General features: G+C 46.8%; 1 protein-coding gene across 1 annotated transcript in view; it reads right to left on the bottom strand.

Moving 5' to 3' along the window:
* The window catches only part of LOC311222851 (cotranscriptional regulator ARB2A-like), a gene marked incomplete at both ends in the record, with an annotated part of 187,448 nt that overhangs the window by 81,860 nt on the left and 85,588 nt on the right, over positions 1 to 20,000 (bottom strand). The window lies entirely within an intron of this gene.

The raw sequence follows: 20,000 nt of genomic DNA, 5'->3' as shown, positions 1-20,000 counted from the left end.
CCTGCACATTAATGATGTGTTATTCACAGTCAGACATACCCCTCTACCGCTGTATCTACTGAGTGAACAGTGCTGGTGGAGTTGACAACCATGTGGGCACGCTGCAGTTAAGCATTCAGCCCGGCATACAGCATAATGTTATATGTGAAATATGAAAGCGCTCTTCACCTCGGTATGTCCTTGTCACGCCTGTGCAAATGTCCTTCCCCCTGTGCACGTTCAAACGGCCCAGTCCTCATTCTTAATAATACCCTTTCCCTTCACATGTCACAGAGGACCCGGCGTTCCACACGCCCGTCCACCTATTCCCCTCTGAATGTCAACGCAGAGGAAAATGTCACACAAAGGACTTGTTACCACATTACAATAGACTCCCCACACCGGCGCTCCCACAGAACCCGGGCCTCGGGAGTCGACCCATTCACTCAGCTTCCCCTTTCAGATAAAATGGGAAGAAACGGGAACAGGGATTGCAACAATAGGTTAACAATCACTTACTGCATTCGTTTAGCGAGGCTGGGGTGAGGGCTGGGACTGTAGGGGGGCTGGGTGAGGGACTGTAGGGGCGCTGGGTGAGGGCTGGGACTGTAGGGGCGCTGGGTGAGGGCTGGGACTGTAGGGGGGCTGGGTGAGGGCTGGGACTGTAGGGGCGCTGGGTGAGGGCTGGGACTGTAGGGGGGCTGGGTGAGGGCTGGGACTGTAGGGGCGCTGGGTGCAGGGACTGTAGGGGCGCTGGGTGAGGGCTGGGACTGTAGGGGGGCTGGGTGCAGGGACTGTAGGGGGGCTGGGTGCAGGGACTGTAGGGGGGCTGGGTGCAGGGACTGTAGGGGGGGGGGCTGGGTGCAAGGACTGTAGGGGGGCTGGGTGCAGGGACTGTAGGGGGGCTGGGTGCAGGGACTGTAGGGGGGCTGGGTGCAGGGACTGTAGGGGGGCTGGGTGAGGGCAGGGACTGTAGGGGGGCTGGGTGCAGGGACTGTAGGGGGGCTGGGTGCAGGGACTGTAGGGGGGCTGGGTGCAGGGACTGTAGGGGGGCTGGGTGCAGGGACTGTAGGGGGGCTGGGTGCAGGCTGGGACTGTAGGGGCGCTGGGTGCAGGGACTGTAGGGGGGCTGGGTGCAGGCTGGGACTGTAGGGGGGCTGGGTGCAGGGACTGTAGGGGGGCTGGGTGAGGGCTGGGACTGTAGGGGGGCTGGGTGCAGGGACTGTAGGGGGGCTGGGTGAGGGCTGGGACTGTAGGGGGGCTGGGTGCAGGGACTGTAGGGGGGCTGGGTGCAGGGACTGTAGGGGGGCTGGGTGCAGGCTGGGACTGTAGGGGGGCTGGGTGAGGGCTGGGACTGTAGGGGGGCTGGGTGCTGGCAGGGACTGTAGGGGGGCTGGGTGCAGGGACTGTAGGGGGGCTGGGTGCAGGGACTGTAGGGGGGCTGGGTGCAGGCTGGGACTGTAGGGGGGCTGGGTGAGGGCTGGGACTGTAGGGGGGCTGGGTGCTGGCAGGGACTGTAGGGGGGCTGGGTGCAGGGACTGTAGGGGGGCTGGGTGCAGGGACTGTAGGGGGGCTGGGTGCATGCTGGGTGCAGGCTGGGACTGTAGGGGGGCTGGGTGAGGGCTGGGACTGTAGGGGGGCTGGGTGCATGCTGGGTGCAGGCTGGGACTGTAGGGGGGCTGGGTGAGGGCTGGGACTGTAGGGGGGCTGGGTGCAGGGACTGTAGGGGGGCTGGGTGCAGGGACTGTAGGGGGGCTGGGTGCAGGGACTGTAGGGGGGCTGGGTGCAGGGACTGTAGGGGGGCTGGGTGCAGGGACTGTAGGGGGGCTGGGTGCAGGGACTGTAGGGGGGCTGGGTGCTGGCTGGGTGCTGGCAGGGACTGTAGGGGGGCTGGGTGCAGGCTGGGTGCAGGCTGGGACTGTAGGGGGGCTGGGTGCAGGCTGGGTGCAGGCTGGGACTGTAGGGGGGCTGGGTGCAGGCTGGGTGCAGGCTGGGTGCAGGCAGGGACTGTAGGGGGGCTGGGTGCAGGCTGGGTGCAGGCTGGGACTGTAGGGGGGCTGGGTGCAGGCAGGGTGCAGGCAGGGACTGTAGGGGGGATGCTCCTGTAGGGAGGCTTAACAACCACCAGTCACTAATGAGAATGAGCCTGCAAGCTAACTTTATGCGAGCAGGCTTTTATGTTAATAACGTTGCCTATGGTTGACAAACAGTAAATATAATCTGACATTATGTTTGATAACAAGGCTGGCTTGGTTGTCAGACATCTCACTGTCCCCAAATCAATGACATTTTCATGAACACATATGCAGATTAGCCATGTGCTTTAAGTTGGGAGAGCTCAACCCACTTGTTTATCCAAGTGGCATGCTACTCAGTGATTATGTCTAAATAAATACTGCCTCTCCGAACACTGTGCTGTGCTCTGCTAGCTCAGTCTTGAAAGACTAAGATATTTGTCCAACAGAATAGCTTTACATTCATAAATCAAATCACAACAGCGAAAGCTATCAGTGCACTGATGCTCATTGATATGGCTAAGAGGAAGACAACAGTCATTAGTTTGACATCATCACCTGACACAGTATGGGCATGTTGATTGGTTGTTGCATGAAGCTAGTTTCACAAAGATTAGATGCTTGCAACTGCTGCGGCTGAGTTTCAAAGAAGTTTCAAGCGTGTCAAGCATAGTGTAAAGAGGGCTATGCAACTACTATGCAACTCAAATGCAACCACGTTTTCAAGCAACTAAAGTTGCATGCCAGTTTCACCACGTAAAGCCAGCCTCGGGGGTGGGGCGAGAGTATAGTTAGGGCTGAGTAGACCATGGAGTCGGTGCTACGACAGCGGGTAGAGAGTGGTGGAGCTCAGGGCTTTAGCTGGAAAACGAGGCTGTAGTAGTAAGGAGTGACAACTAGGGCCCTTAAACTTCCACGGGACCCATGACTGAGTAAACTAGCCTCACTCAACTAGTCGCAGTCCCACTAAAACATACCCGTTCTCTGACCGAGACTGGCCCCGTGACCCAAACCCAGGTCTGGAGTATAGGGTTAGCGCCTGGTGACTGGGTCGGCAGGGTCGGCTCTGCAGGACTGGACCAGAGGAGCCAAGGCTGTAACGAACACCGGGGGCCCAGCGCCAGCCGGCTGGCAGTACATCAAACTGACGGTGGGCATTTGAATACATCCTCCCCGGCCCAGCCAAATTAAAGTAGGAGTGTATAGAGATAAATGGAATCTATTAAGGCACTAAGGACTCATATATCACGCCGCTGATAAGCCTGCCTCTGGAGTGTCTTCACCGGGATGAAGAAAAGAGAGGGAGAAGGAGTACACTTAGAAAAAACCCACACATGTGCAAGAAGAGAAGAAATAAAGACACACACACACACATGCTCATGTATTCTCACTCATACCACACACAGACATACACACACACTCGCGCACACGTGTGCACATGCACGCACTCACACACACACACACACACACACACGTCGTCACACATGCTCATGTATTCTCACTCATACCACACACAGACATACATACACACACATACGTGCACGCACACACACACACACACACACACACACACATACATGCATACGCACACAAGACACAGACACACTTCTCTTTCTCTGCTCTCCCCCGCCCCACACATCCATGCTTGGTTGAAAAGCTTTCCTCTGGCAGAACTGGGCCCGCGGGAGCAGCAGAGTCAACCTTTTAAAACGGGAGGTGTCAGTCAAGGTCCTGTTTTCTGGCGCTAGCCAAAAGGGCCCGTCCCTGAGTATAAGGGCTGCTAGCAGAGGCCAGGAAGCAGGAGACAGTGGGCCGACCGTCCATGGAAAATGCTATGACTTCTAACAACCCCCAGTCAAAACACCAGGCCTCGACAGAAAACGTCTCTCTGTTCCACGTATTTCCAGGGAGAGAGAGAGAGTGGACATTTGACCCTGTCTTGCCTGGGTGTGTGTTGTGCCCTTGACAATATTTCACATGTCCCGTGTATGAAGCTTGAGAAATAATACAGCACATTTTCTGTATTACTGAATAAATTCCCATGCTCATCTGATATTAGTGCCTGGCTATTGTCAATAGATTAATGTCTTGATGTGTCACTATAAGAGTTGATAATGGTAGCGAGCAACAGGGAGGTGTAGTGGTTACGTCATTGGTGTTTCCCCGCACGGTCCACACTCCTTGAAACATCAATGTATTTCCAATGGACCCATTTCTAAATCGTTGAGTTTAAAACAAATAAAGCAGGAACATTGGCATGGTGTACCTTTCTGTGTGTATTCATCCACAATCTATAGCTCAACATGAAAAACGTCACAATTAATCGTAAAAGTAGCAAAACAACAACGTTTACGTTTTCGTTCACTGAGGAACTACACTTCACTTTGGCGCTGCTGACTGACGTCACCACAGCGTAGACTCCTGGCTGTATTAGGCGACAGCACTGAACGACAGGCGTTCTACTGGTAAGTGTAGTTATTTTTTAACGACAAATTAAAAACCTTATAACTAACTTTATTTCAACCAAAAATGCTTAAACAATAATGCTAGTGATAGAAGGGAACTCATTTTGTGCAAAAATGGAAAGCTTGCCAATGTTAATGAGGCAGAATTATTACAATAGCTGATAATACATTTTCCCAATGATAAATCCCTATACGGGTGGACCACGTCGGGAAACTAAAGTGACGTCAGACCACACCTCCTTATAGGCTTTAATATAGAATGTAGAGCACTATAGTACTATGATGTTATAATCCTGTTGTAACATTCCAGGGACTCTTGAGCAAACCAGGCAACTAATAAAATTCAGAGCAGAAAACGAGGTACGATTTACAAAGAAGAGATGTGCTGCCAAACAGCTGTGGGAGTGGGTGTCCTGACTGCTGCTGCCAATGTTTAATATCTGTGATAATTCTCTTAACCATGACATTATCTTCATCAGTTTGTTACTGTATCTGTCAAAGCAATATATTTAGCAATAAGGTGTTAACACTTAGTTAGCGTCATACTTTTATTTTTTACACAAATATTTCTGTTATTTGAAAGTGGAATAATAAAGCCATTTCTTGGTTCAAACTGATTTAATCAAGTCTTGTTTATGAGCATTAACACTTTCCGTGCCAGCCGTGCCAGTCCTATTAACCCTGTTGCGTGCCACCGCACTATTCAATGACAGAGCTCTCACATTTGTGAACGCATAAACTATGGTATATCTTAAATGATGTGTCTAATACGACCGTCGCTTATCAATGACTTGTTTGCAGTCAACATTGTCGAAACGGATTGGTTTTTTAATCGGTTCATTTCCGTGTTATTTTGAAAAACGCTCGTTTTTTTAAACGTACAAAAAAAGATTCTGCAGGAATCGTGCTTTACTGTAATACATAAACGTTTTCATTTTTCTGCCTATTTATGAATAGTTTTCAAATAAACGCGATTATCGATAGTATATGTGTACTTATGCACGCTAGAGAAGTGGGCTGAAAAATCCATTATCTTATTTCCTGATCAGCTACACACACTCACAGCCACATACACACATAGGGGACACGTTGATATATAGGTGAAAACAGCTCTGATTATCCCAATACTGGTCAAATAGATTCCTTACCTCAGATCAGATGTTCTCCAAAAAGATTATTCCAATTCCTGATCGCCATTCCAAATATCGATCGCGTTGATTGATCCAACGCTGGGTGGTCAAAAGACATATTCCACGCTGTTCTGATGGTGGGCAATGACTGGGATTGTCTCCGGTTACTTGCCTCACAAGTAAAATGTGGAATCCGGACTTCTTTTTCCCCATGCGTTTCATTCAATCCAATCCAATGGGGTGCAGTACCATCCGGAGAGACGATAGGGGGCGGTATTTTCCCTGTTCGAGCTCAGACAGATCCCCACTGGTAACGTGAGGCTATATTGATGAAATATGAATGGAAATCGCTAATAAAAAAAATAACGATTAAACGAAGAGATTTCTCGTCGTTGGCACTCAACGGTTGGCATGAACTAACGAGATTTCCCGTCGTTGGCACTGAAAGTGTTAATAGTAGATTATCCTAGATACACTATTTTGTCATAATACTCGTATATTTCCACAAATTAAATCAATAAATTCCTGAGACATACAATCGTATTAATATTTTAATTCAGGAGACACAACTGTTGTACAAAAAAGTTTTACTAAAAGATATACTAGTAAAAAGCAGCATCGGTGAATCAAACAGAGAAAATGCAGCAGCATGTAAAAATTAAACAATGGGTACTGATTGGCTACCCCTACCCCTTGTAGCTCCGTTTTGAAGGGAACTAGGGGCAGGACCAAGGGAAGGGACTTAAGATTGGGCCTTGACCTTGGTACGAGTTTGGGGGGTAAACAGGGCCCACCCTCTGGCAAGGGAAGGTCTAAACACAATGTGGCCCTCTGCTACAAGGGAAGGTCTAAACACAATGTGGCCCTCTGCTACAAGGGAAGGTCTAAACACAATGTGGCCCTCTGCTACAAGGGAAGGTCTAAACACAATGTGGCCCTCTGCTACAAGGGAAGGTCTAAACACAATGTGGCCCTCTGCTACAAGGGAAGGTCTAAACACAATGTGGCCCTCTGCTACAAGGGAAGGTCTAAACACAATGTGGCCCTCTGCTACAAGGGAAGGTCTAAACACAATGTGGCCCTCTGCTACAAGGGAAGGTCTAAACACAATGTGGCCCTCTGCTACAAGGGAAGGTCTAAACACAATGTGGCCCTCTGCTACAAGGGAAGGTCTAAACACAATGTGGCCCTCTGCTACAAGGGAAGGTCTAAACACAATGTGGCCCTCTGCTACAAGGGAAGGTCTAAACACAATGTGGCCCTCTGCTACAAGGGAAGGTCTAAACACAATGTGGCCCTCTGCTACAAGGGAAGGTCTAAACACAATGTGGCCCTCTGCTACAAGGGAAGGTCTAAACACAATGTGGCCCTCTGCTACAAGGGAAGGTCTAAACACAATGTGGCCCTCTGCTACAAGGGAAGGTCTAAACACAATGTGGCCCTCTGCTACAAGGGAAGGTCTAAACACAATGTGGCCCTCTGCTACACTGCGTTTGATACCTCCATTTCAGATGTTTTGCAAGCCACAGAGGCAAACATTAGCCCAGGCATCGTTTCACTACACTTCAAGAATTCCTTTCCATAAATTGCTAGATGGCGGTCATGGATAAGGCTAACAAGTTTGATGCCTTGTAAAGTTAACCCCTCCTCCTGGGCGGGTGTCAGCTGTAAGCTATCTTATCCTCTCCACTCCATTCATCATGTTAGCCTTTGAGCTAGCTTTAGCTAGCCCATCCAGTATCTTAAGCGTACTAATGCGCTGTATAACCGCAGACCGTAGCTTAACAAGGAAGCAAGCCAGCTGTTGTAATCACTCTTGTACCGGACAGGGAGGAGGAAGGCCATGTGGAAATACTTGTTGCGTTAAACCAACACACAGATGTTGAGACGTTTGCCGTCTCTCTCTGCTGTCCTCTCCTTTAACAAAGATAGCATCTGGACGCATCGCACAGACTCCATGAAAAACAGTGGTGGAGGAAGAGGGGAGGAGAGGGGGAGCAGTAAAAAGATAGAGGGGTGGAGGATAATAGCATGATTAAAGGATGGAAGAGGGGAAAGAGGGAAGGTAAAAAGCAATGGGTCATAGGTGGGATGGTTGTATGTGGACAAGAAGGCAATGCGATGGACAGAGACAGAGAGGAGGAGGTGCAATGATGAGAAAAAAGGAATGAGGGAAGGAGAATGAGGTAAACAGGTGCAAGTATATATGAGATGGTTGTCTTGAGGACAAACAAAAGGGAAGAGACGGAGGGAGTGTGAAAGACGAGGACAAAGTATCCTTTAAGTATTGGATATTGAGCCAAAACAAGTATTGATGAATATGCTAGTATTGATTATTAAAATCTGAGTAACATGGTGTAACATGTCAGAAATCAAAGCATAGTGACTTGATTTTTTTTCGGTGCATAGAAGTATGCCAGATCTCTGTAATGGAGAAAAATGAATTACCGTATTGGCCCAAATATAATCCAATGTTTTTTTTTTAACGCAAATTACCGCTGAAAAGGTGAGGTTGTCTCATATTTGTGGACTACACATTTGAGTTGTCATGGGAAAGAACTATATAGCCTCCTTCCTGGTAAGTTAGTATGATATATAGCCTCCTTCCTGGTAAGTTAGTATGATATGTAGCCTCCTTCCTGGTAAGTTAGTATGATATGTAGCCTCCTTCCTGGTCAGTTAGTATGATATGTAGCATCCTTCATGGTAAGTTAGTATGATATATAACCTCCTTCCTGGTAAGTTAGTATGATATATAGCCTCCTTCCTGGTAAGTTAGTATGATATATAGCCTCCTTCCTGGTCAGTTAGTATGATATATAGCCTCCTTCCTGGTAAGTTAGTATGATATGTAGCCTCCTTCCTGGTAAGTTAGTATGATATCTAGCCTCCTTCCTGGTAGGTTAGTATGATATGTAGCCTCCTTCATGGTAAGTTAGTATGATATGTAGCCTCCTTCATGGTAAGTTAGTATGATATGTAGCCTCCTTCCTGGTACAGTAAGTTAGTATGATATATAGCCTCCTTCCTGGTAAGTTAGTATGATATATAGCCTCCTTCCTGGTAAGTTAGTATGATATATAGCCTCCTTCCTGGTAAGTTAGTATGATATGTACAGTAGCCTCCTTCCTGGTAAGTTATATAATAGCCTCCTAAGTTAGTATGGTATATTGATTGATTGATTGAAAACTTTATTAACAGATTGCAGATTGGGTACAGTACAGTACAGCTCAATACATACAATTGTTAAGGGGATGCAGACCAGAGAAAGACTTTCGTCTTGTTTACATCAGGGTCCCCCATTTTCAATTCATCATAACATATATATGATACACACGACATACAGATAGACAGTACTGCTACATCTATACATTTATGACATATCAGATTTGCAAATACAGTACTGTTTGTGATACCAAAAGAGTCCAGAAAAGAGAGTATATACATTTGACGTAGAAACTGTACATTGGAGGGTGGGGGGGGGGGGGGGGGACTGCACATTGGAGGAGGTTGGGTGGGTGGGGTGGGACACTGTACAACTGTACAAGCAAAACTGTACATTGGAATATTGACAAAACCATACTTGGTAATTTACTGTACATTGGGTTGGGTTAGGACATTTACAGGGGCCAGTTTCGAATTGCAGTCTCCCGTAGGTGTTCTTTGAGAGTGTTTTTGAAAGTGGGTAGTGATTCACATTCCTTTACAGCTTTGGGTAGGGCATTCCACATTGATGTGGCATAATTGCGAAACGTGTTTAGTCCCTTGTTTGAGCCGAATCTGGGTTTAACATGATTTGTGGAGCTCCCTCTGGTGTTGTGATCGTGGTATTCACGGACCTTTGGGAAGTATTTTGACATGTACATGGGTACCTTGGTCGTGTAGTGTATCTTGTAGACCAGGCCCATTGCAAGTTGCTGTACTCTGTCGTCTACTCTAAGCCATCCTAGTTTGTCAAAGTGATGATATGTAGCCTCCTTCCTGGTAAGGTAGTATGGTATATAGCCTCCTAAGTTAGTATGGTATATAGCCTCCTTCCTGGTAAGTTAGTATGATATGTAGCCTCCTGCCTGGTAAGTTAGTATGATATGTAGCCTCCTGCCTGGTAAGTTAGTATGATATGTAGCCTCCTTCCTGGTAAGTTAGTATGATATGTAGCCTCCTGCCTGGTAAGTTAGTATGATATGTAGCCTCCTTCCTGGTAACCTAGTATGAAATGTGGCAACCTCTAGTTTCCTATATGACAGCCTTCATAAGCTTAAAAAGCCTGAGCCTGCTACGGTCTTCAAAATGACAAGTAACGTTAATGTTGGATGATCCACCGGCTTATCAGATGGTTGAAAGTGAGGCCACGTTAACCAATTTCTAGAGTTATAATTCCAATCTTAACATCACAGTGATCGATGAGGCAGAGTCTAATTGAAACATACTGTTCTATTTTTCACTTTGAGATTTAAAATGTTAGATAGGCCTACAGGCTAAAGTTTGAATACATTATTATGTATAACACAGGGCTCTACAGTGCGACTATATTGCTCGCATATGCCCCTAGAAATATGTGTGTGCGAACCGAAAAAATCAACAGTCCAATCACAGTAGAGTGGCGTGACTGGTTAAAAAAAATAAAAAGGAAATGACTAATCGTCAGCTCTCATTTTCTATTTTACTTCCTGAAAGTCCGCCATTGCGATATGCGAGAGTTTTCCGAGACAGTAACTTATTCTAGTCTTACCAATAGCAATAGATTTTAGAACACCTAGATTTATCAATAGCAATAGTAATATAACGTTAATGCAACAAAACGAATGCCTTGCTTTGTTAATCATAACGTTGATGCAGTAGCGTATGTCGTTGTGTTGGCTGTAACTGACAGCAACACTGTGTACACATTAAAATTGCGATAATCAATTCTAACATTTTCAAATCGATGCAATTGAATTTTCCCCTTAGGATCGATGCATTGCGATGCATTGTTACACCCCCTACACCAAAGTAACTGGCCCACTGTGTATGTGTGTACAGCTAACTTGGCTAGCGTTATCAACAGCAGAGGTGGGCAATAGGGTCCAGCTGCAGCGCTGGACGGCCGGAGTGCAAGCGGTGTGACGTAATTGGCAGAATCGACTGTCAATCAATGGTCTACCTGACACGCAAACTCATTAACAATGTTTCTGTACTGGAGGTGTACAGTATTTCAATAGGCAACCCTGAAAGGATTATTTTTCTAGAAGAGCAACACTAGCCAAAACATAGGCATTGTATGCATAAAAGGGGCAAAAGCTAAAGTTAAGTGACTGTTACTTTTGTAGCAGTAGTTTGATTTGATAGTTTATTTGATAGGGACAGCACATGTTAATGACCATCAAGTACAAAATACAAAATGTAAACATGCAGGGTTGTAGCAAGAGCTAATTTACACCAGGAGACAGCAAAACTCTTTCAATAAATAAATAGCCTGCTTAGGGTAAAAGCATGGTGACAATCAATGATAAAAACAACAATAAAAACAAGAAACAAGTTACATAAACTAAATCAGATAAGAAATTATCACAGTTCTGGTTTGCCTTAAGATGCAGTTTAAGATGGGTCTTGAACATGGAGTATGTGGGCAGGGCCGCCTGGGAGAAAGGCGAGGCCCTGTGCGAGATTTAAACGATTTAAACCCCCCCCCCCTAAAAGGTAAATTTTTTATTTTATTTTTTTCATACAGTCAACATATTCTTAAATAATAGCGCTGCCCGGGGCTGGGCATGATACAGTCAACATATAGCAAGAGAGAGAGAGAGAGAGAGCGAGAGAGAGCGAGAGAGAGCTCCCGCTCTACAGTCAATATACAGTGTTATCGCTTTGTAACACTGTACAAATTTCTCCACAACACACATGTACAAGTGGCAGTAATGCAGAAAATCCAGCAAGGGAAGAAGCAGTGTAGAAAACAGGTGGAGTTTTTGCCTAGCAATGGGAATGCTTTGGCTGTACTGTGTAGATAGAAGTACACACTCTAGTGTTGATGTCTTTGTTTACAAGGCTTCAGGTATGGTTGCTCTGCTACAAACACAGTAGAGCAGCTGTGTGCACATCCAACCTGTTTTAGGCCAGGTGCAGGATAAAACTAAATGTGACTGAAGGAAAAATTGCAATGAACTGACCGACACAATTGACAACTATAAGCAATGCAATGCTCAGAGAGAGAGAGAGAGAGAGAGAGAGAGAGAGAGAGAGAGAGAGAGAGAGAGAGAGAGAGAGAGAGAGAGAGAGAGAGAGAAGAGAGAGAGAGAGAGAGAGAGTCTGTGATGATCCAGACAGAGAGAGTCTGTGGTCCAGAGAGAGAGAGAGATGAGTCTGTGGTCCAGACAGAGAGAGAGAGAGAGAGAGAGAGAGAGAGAGAGAGAGAGAGAGAGAGAGAGAGATGGGTCTGTGGTCCAGACAGAGAGAGAGAGAGGGATAAGAGATAAGATAAGATGAGCCCCTAAAAAGGATATTCAACTTTTAATGGAAGAACAAAACAGAAGGAAAAGATAACTTCACAAAGGCATCATGAATATACATAGATCCAAAAGGACAATGATCAACACTTAAATCCAAAGAGAAGAGGGTCTATACCAGAGAAAACAAAGTAGCAAGGAGCCAACGGCCGACATCAGCTAAATAGGCTAACTGCAAATAGAGTGGCCAGGTACTGACGCTAGCTCGACAGAACGTTAGCTACGACAGCTAGCCGGCCTGCTTGGCTCAATATAACGTTAGCTACGACAGCTAGCCGGCCCGCTTGGCTCAATATAACGTTAGCTACGACAGCTAGCCGGCCCGCTTGGCTCAATATAACGTTAGCTACGATAGCTAGCCGGCCCGCTTGGCTCAACATAACGTCTACGACAGCTAGCCGGCCCGCTAGCTCAACATAACGTTGGCTACGATAGTTAGCCGGCCCGCTAGCTCAACATAACATTAGCTACGATAGATAGCCGGCCCGCTAGCTCAACATAAGGTTAGCTACGATAGCTAGCCGGCCCGCTGGTCCAACAGAACGTCAGCTACGATAGCTAGCCGGCCCGCTGGCTCCACATAACGTTAGCCAACATAACGTTAGCCAAGATAGCTAGCCGGCCCGAGAGAGAGAGAGATATCTCCACGGCGGGAATAGAATAGAGTGCATTAAAAACTCACCAAACGGCCAAGAGGATGGAGACAACCGCGTGGAGTTGACGAAGTTCATCTGCCGAACGACCGTCCTCTTCATCTTGGCATAACAATGCTGCACGCGCTCTCTCTAGGTTTGCTAACGCTAGTTAGCCTTTAGCTAAGCTACTAGCCGACATGGCTATCCCGACTGAACCACACGTTAGCACTCGATATTATAACGTAGCTAAAGCTAACTAGCTGTCCCTGCCTTTAGCTAAGCCGACATGGCTAGCCTGACTGAACTTTCTAACATGCAACAACTTTCATCTTCAGTCCATCTGCCGAACGACCGTCCTCTTCGTCTTGGCTGGCATAACCTCCAATGCTGCACGCGCGAAATAGTCAGACGCAGCTGACGCACGCCGGCCAACTGTACACATGTAACCCCTCCCTTCGTTGAAACCAATAGTATGTCTGCTGCAGAGCCCCAGAGCTCCAATAGTGTATCTGCAGAGCCGCAGAGCCAGGAACAAGTCAGACACATTCTACAAACGTGTCTAATGTGAAATATATAAGCATATAAGCAAAACTAGATTTTAGGTCTGTGATGAAAAAGGGCCTCGCGGGAAGGGGGGCCCTGAAAAAAATAAAAATAAAAATAATAATAATAAAAAAATAATAAATAAAAAATATTTTTTTTTCTTTTTTTTTGTGCGAGGCCCCCCTTCCCGCAAGGCCCTGTGCGACCGCACTGCTCGCACACCCCCTGAGGCGGCCCTGTATGTGGGGCACAACTGGTAGGCTATTCCAGTAGTTACCACCTTTAACAGAGAACACAGTTTTAGCAAAGGTAGTATACCGAAAGGGCACCTTACAGTCCCCTCTACTGATGGCCCTGGTGGTAATGCCAGTGTCTCCTTTTTGTTCAATGTCACTGCCTTTATTATTAGGCCTAGTTGTTGGCTACAACTTTGCCACAGTAGGCATTAATCACTTAATAGTTCAAATGTCTGTGTCCCATTCCCGTTTTCACACGCAGATACACACACGCACAGTGGGCCAGTGACTTTGGTGGTATAAAATAAACTCTGTTACTTGACATATTTTCATTGTGCTCCTAAATATTTTTGGGTGCTCCTAAATTTCTTTGTGTGCTCCTACATTTTTTCATTTAGGAGCACATGTGCTCCTTGGGAAAAAGGTTAGCGTAGAGCCCCGTAACACTAAATAAATAACTAATTGATTAAGACAATCTAATTTAAAATGTGTAAATATATGCCTACCTTGTTTTAATCAATGTTTTAGTTCAATGGTGCATTCTGGCCAGATAGGCTATACTAATTTTCTGTTTAAAAATACGATTTGATCATCAGGCCTCTTATAATCAAGATCATTTTATATTCGGTCCAATACAGTAGGTGGTATCTCCATCGTTTTTGTCCAAAAGTGGTCCAAACTGAAAGCATGAGTGTGTACCTGGGTATAGAGGCCTCCACTGGAAGCCAGGGCCCTCATTTATCAACAATTCTTAGAAAGTGTTCTATTTTCGTTCTTAAGCACATAATTTAGAATGTGTGTACATACAGAAAAATCGGGATTTATCACACGTGCGTACACGGGTCCTACGCACACTCCGTGTTGATAAATACCATTTGTTCAATGCTTGTGCACGATTATCCAATATTATGGTCATGAAACACCCCCATGGGATGTGAAATAATGGACTAACCCAAGCGAACACTGAGAAACTTCACTGAGAGCGAGATTGTTCATGGAGGTCTAAGCAACTAATTCAACGCGCTGTCGAATCAAGAAAACACAACGCGTGTTATGGGATAAATACGCGACAGGCTGGCGGACTTGTACACGGTGATGTCAGATATCAACGACTCCCTAAGACCATTGCTGCAATTCTGCCTGGACAGCTCAAAATACTAATAAAGACCGTTATTACATGGCGTTTTCACATTCGACGAAATGCTTGCTTGTGATTGGTCAATAGCGCTCGTCAGAGGTCCGATATTACTCGATAACTTGATCGTTAATCTAGCTGTATCTTTACGCTTATGAAAACATTAAATAATATGTATAGGCTATAGGCCGTCGTTTTGCCTTAATACTATAGCCTATATTCTCAAATGGCATTTAATGGCTATCCGCTGTGGGCTATCTCCTCGCTGACGGACCAGTATACCTTATAGGGGTGTAACGGTACGCGGATACGTACTGTACCGCCTCAATGTGGTCCTCCGGTACAGTACACGCTGTGCACCGAACGATTGCAACGGTGCGGAACCTTTTTTTTCTGAACTTAAATCCCCCCGGCCCAAATATAACGTGCACAACTAACCGGATGTTGTTTGTTCATTCCACGCAGCGCGCAGCTACACTGAACGAGAGCATATTAGCCTTAGTATGGAGAGTCAATACTAACTGACAAGCCAGAGCTATGTCATTGTTCAACTTTATTGCGAACTTTATCACGCATTTGAAACGGCATCACCCAAATGTGAATATCACTGGTACAAGGAAGAAACGGACCCTAGTGCAAACCCAGCTCCCTGTTAGCATCTCGCTATTAATTCAGACCGGGCCAAAGCAATAACAAACGCCATAGGTGTTTTTATAGCAGCAGATATGCGACCATACTCCGTTGTCGAGAACACTAGGTTTAAGCACATGTTAAAAGTAATAGAGCCCCGCTACCTAGTTCCCTCTCGTCCGTATTTCAGCCAGAAAGTCATACCACCAGCTCTATAAACTAGCCTCTTTCGTGACTGTGATGCAAGCCCTGCCCCTGTATTCAAGCATCACAGTCATGAAAGGGGCTATGTATAAACAAGCACACGCTACAGTTGTCGACGACTTATCCTCCAAGGCATCTGCTATATAATAATCTTCAGATTTACTTAAGTGTTATTAGTAGGTTACAGCAGTAAGCATTAGTTTGCTCAGTAAATTATGGCCAATTCGTTTTATATTGTTTAATACAGTTAAATAAATAGATAAATGAAAAGTAATTTTTTTTTGTAGAAATACGGGAACGTTTTGATTTATATTTAAAAGGCTTTGACATTGTAAAACGAAATAAGTGGAATTTCGAAGCTGTCTATTTTATTTCCTGTTTATTATGTCTATTTTATTATTTAGTATTATTGCACAATCAAAGCGGGCATGGCCACCTGTACCCGACATGGGTATATAGAGGCCTCCACTGGAAGCCTGGACCTGGGTATATAGAGGCCTCCACTGGAAGCCTGGACCTGGGTATATAGAGGCCTCCACTGGAAGCCTGTACCTGGGTATATAAAGGCCTCCACTGGAAGCCTGGAACTGGGTATATAGAGGCCTCCACTGGAAGCCTGGACCTGGGTATATAGAGGCCTCCACTGGAAGCATGGACCTGGGTATATAGAGGCCTCCACTGGAAGCCTGGACCTGGGTATATAGAGGCCTCCACTGGAAGCCTGGACCTGGGTATATAGAGGCCTCCACTGGAAGCCTGGACCTGGGTATATAGAGGCCTCCACTGGAAGCATGGACCTGGGTATATAGAGGCCTCCACTGGAAGCCTGGACCTGGGTATATAGAGGCCTCCGCTGGAAGCCTGGACCTGGGTATATAGAGGCCTCCACTGGAAGCCTGGACCTGGGTATATAGAGGCCTCCACTGGAAGCCTGGACCTGGGTATATAGAGGCCTCCACTGGAAGCCTGGACCTGGGTATATAGAGGCCTCCACTGGAAGCCTGGACCTGGGTATATAGAGGCCTCCACTGGAAGCCTGGACCTGGGTATATAGAGGCCTCCACTGGAAGCCTGGACCTGGGTATATAGAGGGCCTCCACTGGAAGCCTGGACCTGGGTATATAGAGGCCTCCACTGGAAAGCCCTGGACCTGGGTATATAGAGGCCCTCCACTGGAAGGCCTGGACCTGGGTATATAGAGGCCTCCACTGGAAGCCTGGGAGACTCAGAATGTGTATCAGTAGTGAACAAGCGGCAGTGACACATCCCTGGTGATTTGATAAAAGGAGGAAGAACGCTCCACGCTGTGAGCGCCGCCTTTAATGTCTATTCAATGAAGTGGCTTAAAGTCATTTGAATCAGCGAGGGTACGGTGTGTTTTCTCACTCCGCTCTGCCTCCAGCCAGTTCCACAACATGCCGGCGTCCTGTACAACACAGCCTACCCCCCCGCTGTGCTGTGTGTATATCATGTCCACATTCCAACGCACCGCCACTATAAGGCTGAGTCACCGCCGGCCAATGGATGACGCAGGTTTGATTCCATACAGTCCCTTCTCTCCCAAACATCCGACCCCCCCCCCCCAAACACACACACACACACACACACACACACACACACACACTCTGGATGAACTATGAAAATCCCTCTGTTTTTTTCCTCTCCCTGTTTCATTTCTCTTATGATTTCTCAGCACAGAGGCGCTGGTTGCTATGGAGACCCACAAACATCACAGATTTCTGACCCCCCGGCCGGCAGAGTTCTACTAAATCCAGCTTTTCATGAGTGCTATGTAAAAGCCAATCCCCACACACACACAACACACGAGTGCACAGACACGCACACACACACTTTCCTCCAACCCTCTACTCAGTGTATATCTCACCAACAGTCCCTGACCCCTCACGTGACCCACAGTAAACTACAGTCTTTTAACACTGTAAGCTGCTTCGCCAAATACAAAGCCAGCTAATTTCGGGTGTTGTTGTTGTTGTTGTTGTTGTTGTTGTTGTTGTTGTTGTTGTTGTTGTCGTCGCTGGACACAATCTATTTTCTCCAGTGACGTAGAAAACGCAGCAGGGGAACAGTGGGGGAAAGAAGAGAAGCATGAAAAATAAATAAATAAATAAAGAGACGTATTAATCATGTTTATTTATGTGGACAGAGGAGCTGAAATAAGCGGTGAGACATGGTCTAACAGCATGCTAAGCTAATCTCAGGCCTCAGATAAATACTTCATTCCTCTCTGCTCCCCGTGACGCTCATTCCGCCGCTACGCCGACGCCACATCTAAACACCGGCAATAATAAAAGACAATTATTTAGGCCTTTGATAATTATGTGTCAAAGGCAGCAAAAATCCACTAGATAATTGGGTGAAAACTGAATGGTAATCCACAATGGAGATCCCCGGGGGGAGAAGACAGACTTTATCTTTTCTGGAGAGAGGAAGAAGGGAGAGAGGGAGAAAGAGAGAGAGAGATAGTGAGATAGATAGTGATAGAGAGAGGAGGTGAGAGAGAGAAAGTGAGATAGATAGAGAAAGAGAGATAGAGGATAGAGAAAGAGGATAGGGGAGAGTGAGATGGAGAAAGAGAGAGACGGAGAGAGTAATAGAGGGGAATAGGAGAAGAGAGAGAGACGCATACACACAGAGGAATAGAGAGAGATGGAGAAGGAGACCAAATAATCTGCGTGAAAAAAAGCCACAATTACCAGGAAAGAAAGAGGACAGAGATAATGGACAATAACGAAGGTGAGAGGAGAGAATGGGACGACGTGGTAGAGGAAGAGAGAGAGGGGGAGAGGGAGAGGGCCTCCTGTGCAGGGTGCAGCCGTGGTAGTCTGCCGCCCGCCCGGTGGATGGCCTAATGTGGCGACTCGGTTGCCAACAGCCAGGGATAATCTAGGACTACCCACTGAGCACTGAAGCACTGCTTAAATATTTGATTGATTAACTGTCCTATCGCTGCCAGTGAGTGAGAGAGAGAGAGAGAGAGAGAGAGAGAGAGAGAGAGAGGAGAGAGAGAGAGAGAGAGAGAGAGAGAGAGAGAGAGAGAGAGAGAGAGAGAGAGAGAGAGGAGAGAGAAAGAGAGAAAGAGAGAGGGGAGTGCATCAATGCCGCAAGTGTGTGAGCATGCAAACACGCATATTGGGCACACATGGATATCCACATGCACACACGGATAAACAAATAAATAAAGACATACACACACACACACACACACACTTACTAGAAGGCACATGGATGTGCAGCGTAGACACAAATACAGTTGACATGGACAACCACCCCCCCCCAATCTTCCACGCGCACGGCGCACGCACACACACACACACACAGACAAACAAACAAACAAACACACTGACACATTGGAAGCAGGCACTCTGCAGGGATAGTGGTAGTGGCTGACCGGCCAAACACAAAGCCTGCCTGCTGTTGTGACAGTTCTTTCTTTTGCATAAATCAATGAGCAGCGCTGAGTGTAATGGAGTCGTAGACAAACAGTGGGTTGGGAAGCTGATCCCAGGCTGGGTTTGACTTTGGATGGCTGGGAAAGGTCAAAGGTTAACGGTAGAGGACGCAGCAATCCCACCTTTTTAACACACGTGTGGTCACAGTTCATAAACATAGAGTAGATGTGCCGATACTGACCCATCTGATATTTTTGTTAATAAAATCAAAAGGCTAAATGTTTTATAATTAATGATGTGTTTTTAAAAATAATCAAATGGCTCCACACTACATGCGTCAATGTGATCAATCTAATCAATCTAAAGCAATAAAAACCAACCCAGGCTAGATCATTTTCATTCATTTTCAATGTAACTATGTATACAGTCTAAAGTTAACATAAAGAACCAGCGACTACACTGTGTGTACCATTGCGTGCGAGTGTGTGTACAGTCTACCGGTCATAACCCAACCCTTACCGTACCCTATCCTCACTGGATACCTGGGCAACAAGTGAGGGCCTGCTAGTGCTCGACTTGGGGGTCATGGGGGCCCCGGGTTTGCCCCTCTCTCTCTCTACGCCCTATCTCCCCTCACTGTCCCAGGGCAGGTCAGGCCCCTGGCTGTCCCTGGCTGTGAAAACACAGGCAGCTGGCCCCCCACGTTCCAACACCCTCCACAGGAAGAGGCAACACCAGCGCTTCCTGTGGCTTTGAAGCCGCGGTCTCGGGTCCCCAGCAGGTCCCTGCTTCCTTTGTGTTCAGGCAGGAAGGAAGGCCTCGCCAGCACGAGGCCGCAGGGCCCAAGGGAGCAGCAGGCGTGTGTGTGTGCGTATGTCCATGTGAGTGTGTGTGTGTGTGTGTGTGTGTGTGTGTGTGTGTGTGTGTGTGTGGTGTGAGTGTGTGCGTATGTGTCCGTGTGAGTGTGTGTGTGTGTGAATGTATGTGTGCGTGTCCGTGTGAATGTATGTGTGTGTGAGTGTGTGTGTGAACATGTACCACAATAGATGTATATATACTAAGTATGTCGGGTACGTGAGCTAGTGTCTGTGTGTGTGTGTGTGTGTGTGTGTGTGTGTGTGTGTGTGTGTGTG

Source organism: Notolepis coatsorum (assembly GCF_963971535.1).
Source record: "Notolepis coatsorum genome assembly, chromosome: 1".
NCBI classification, from domain to species: domain Eukaryota; kingdom Metazoa; phylum Chordata; class Actinopteri; order Aulopiformes; family Paralepididae; genus Notolepis; species Notolepis coatsorum.
The sequence above is the reverse complement of the archived record's forward strand: the minus strand, read 5'-3'. Positions and strand labels throughout refer to the sequence as shown.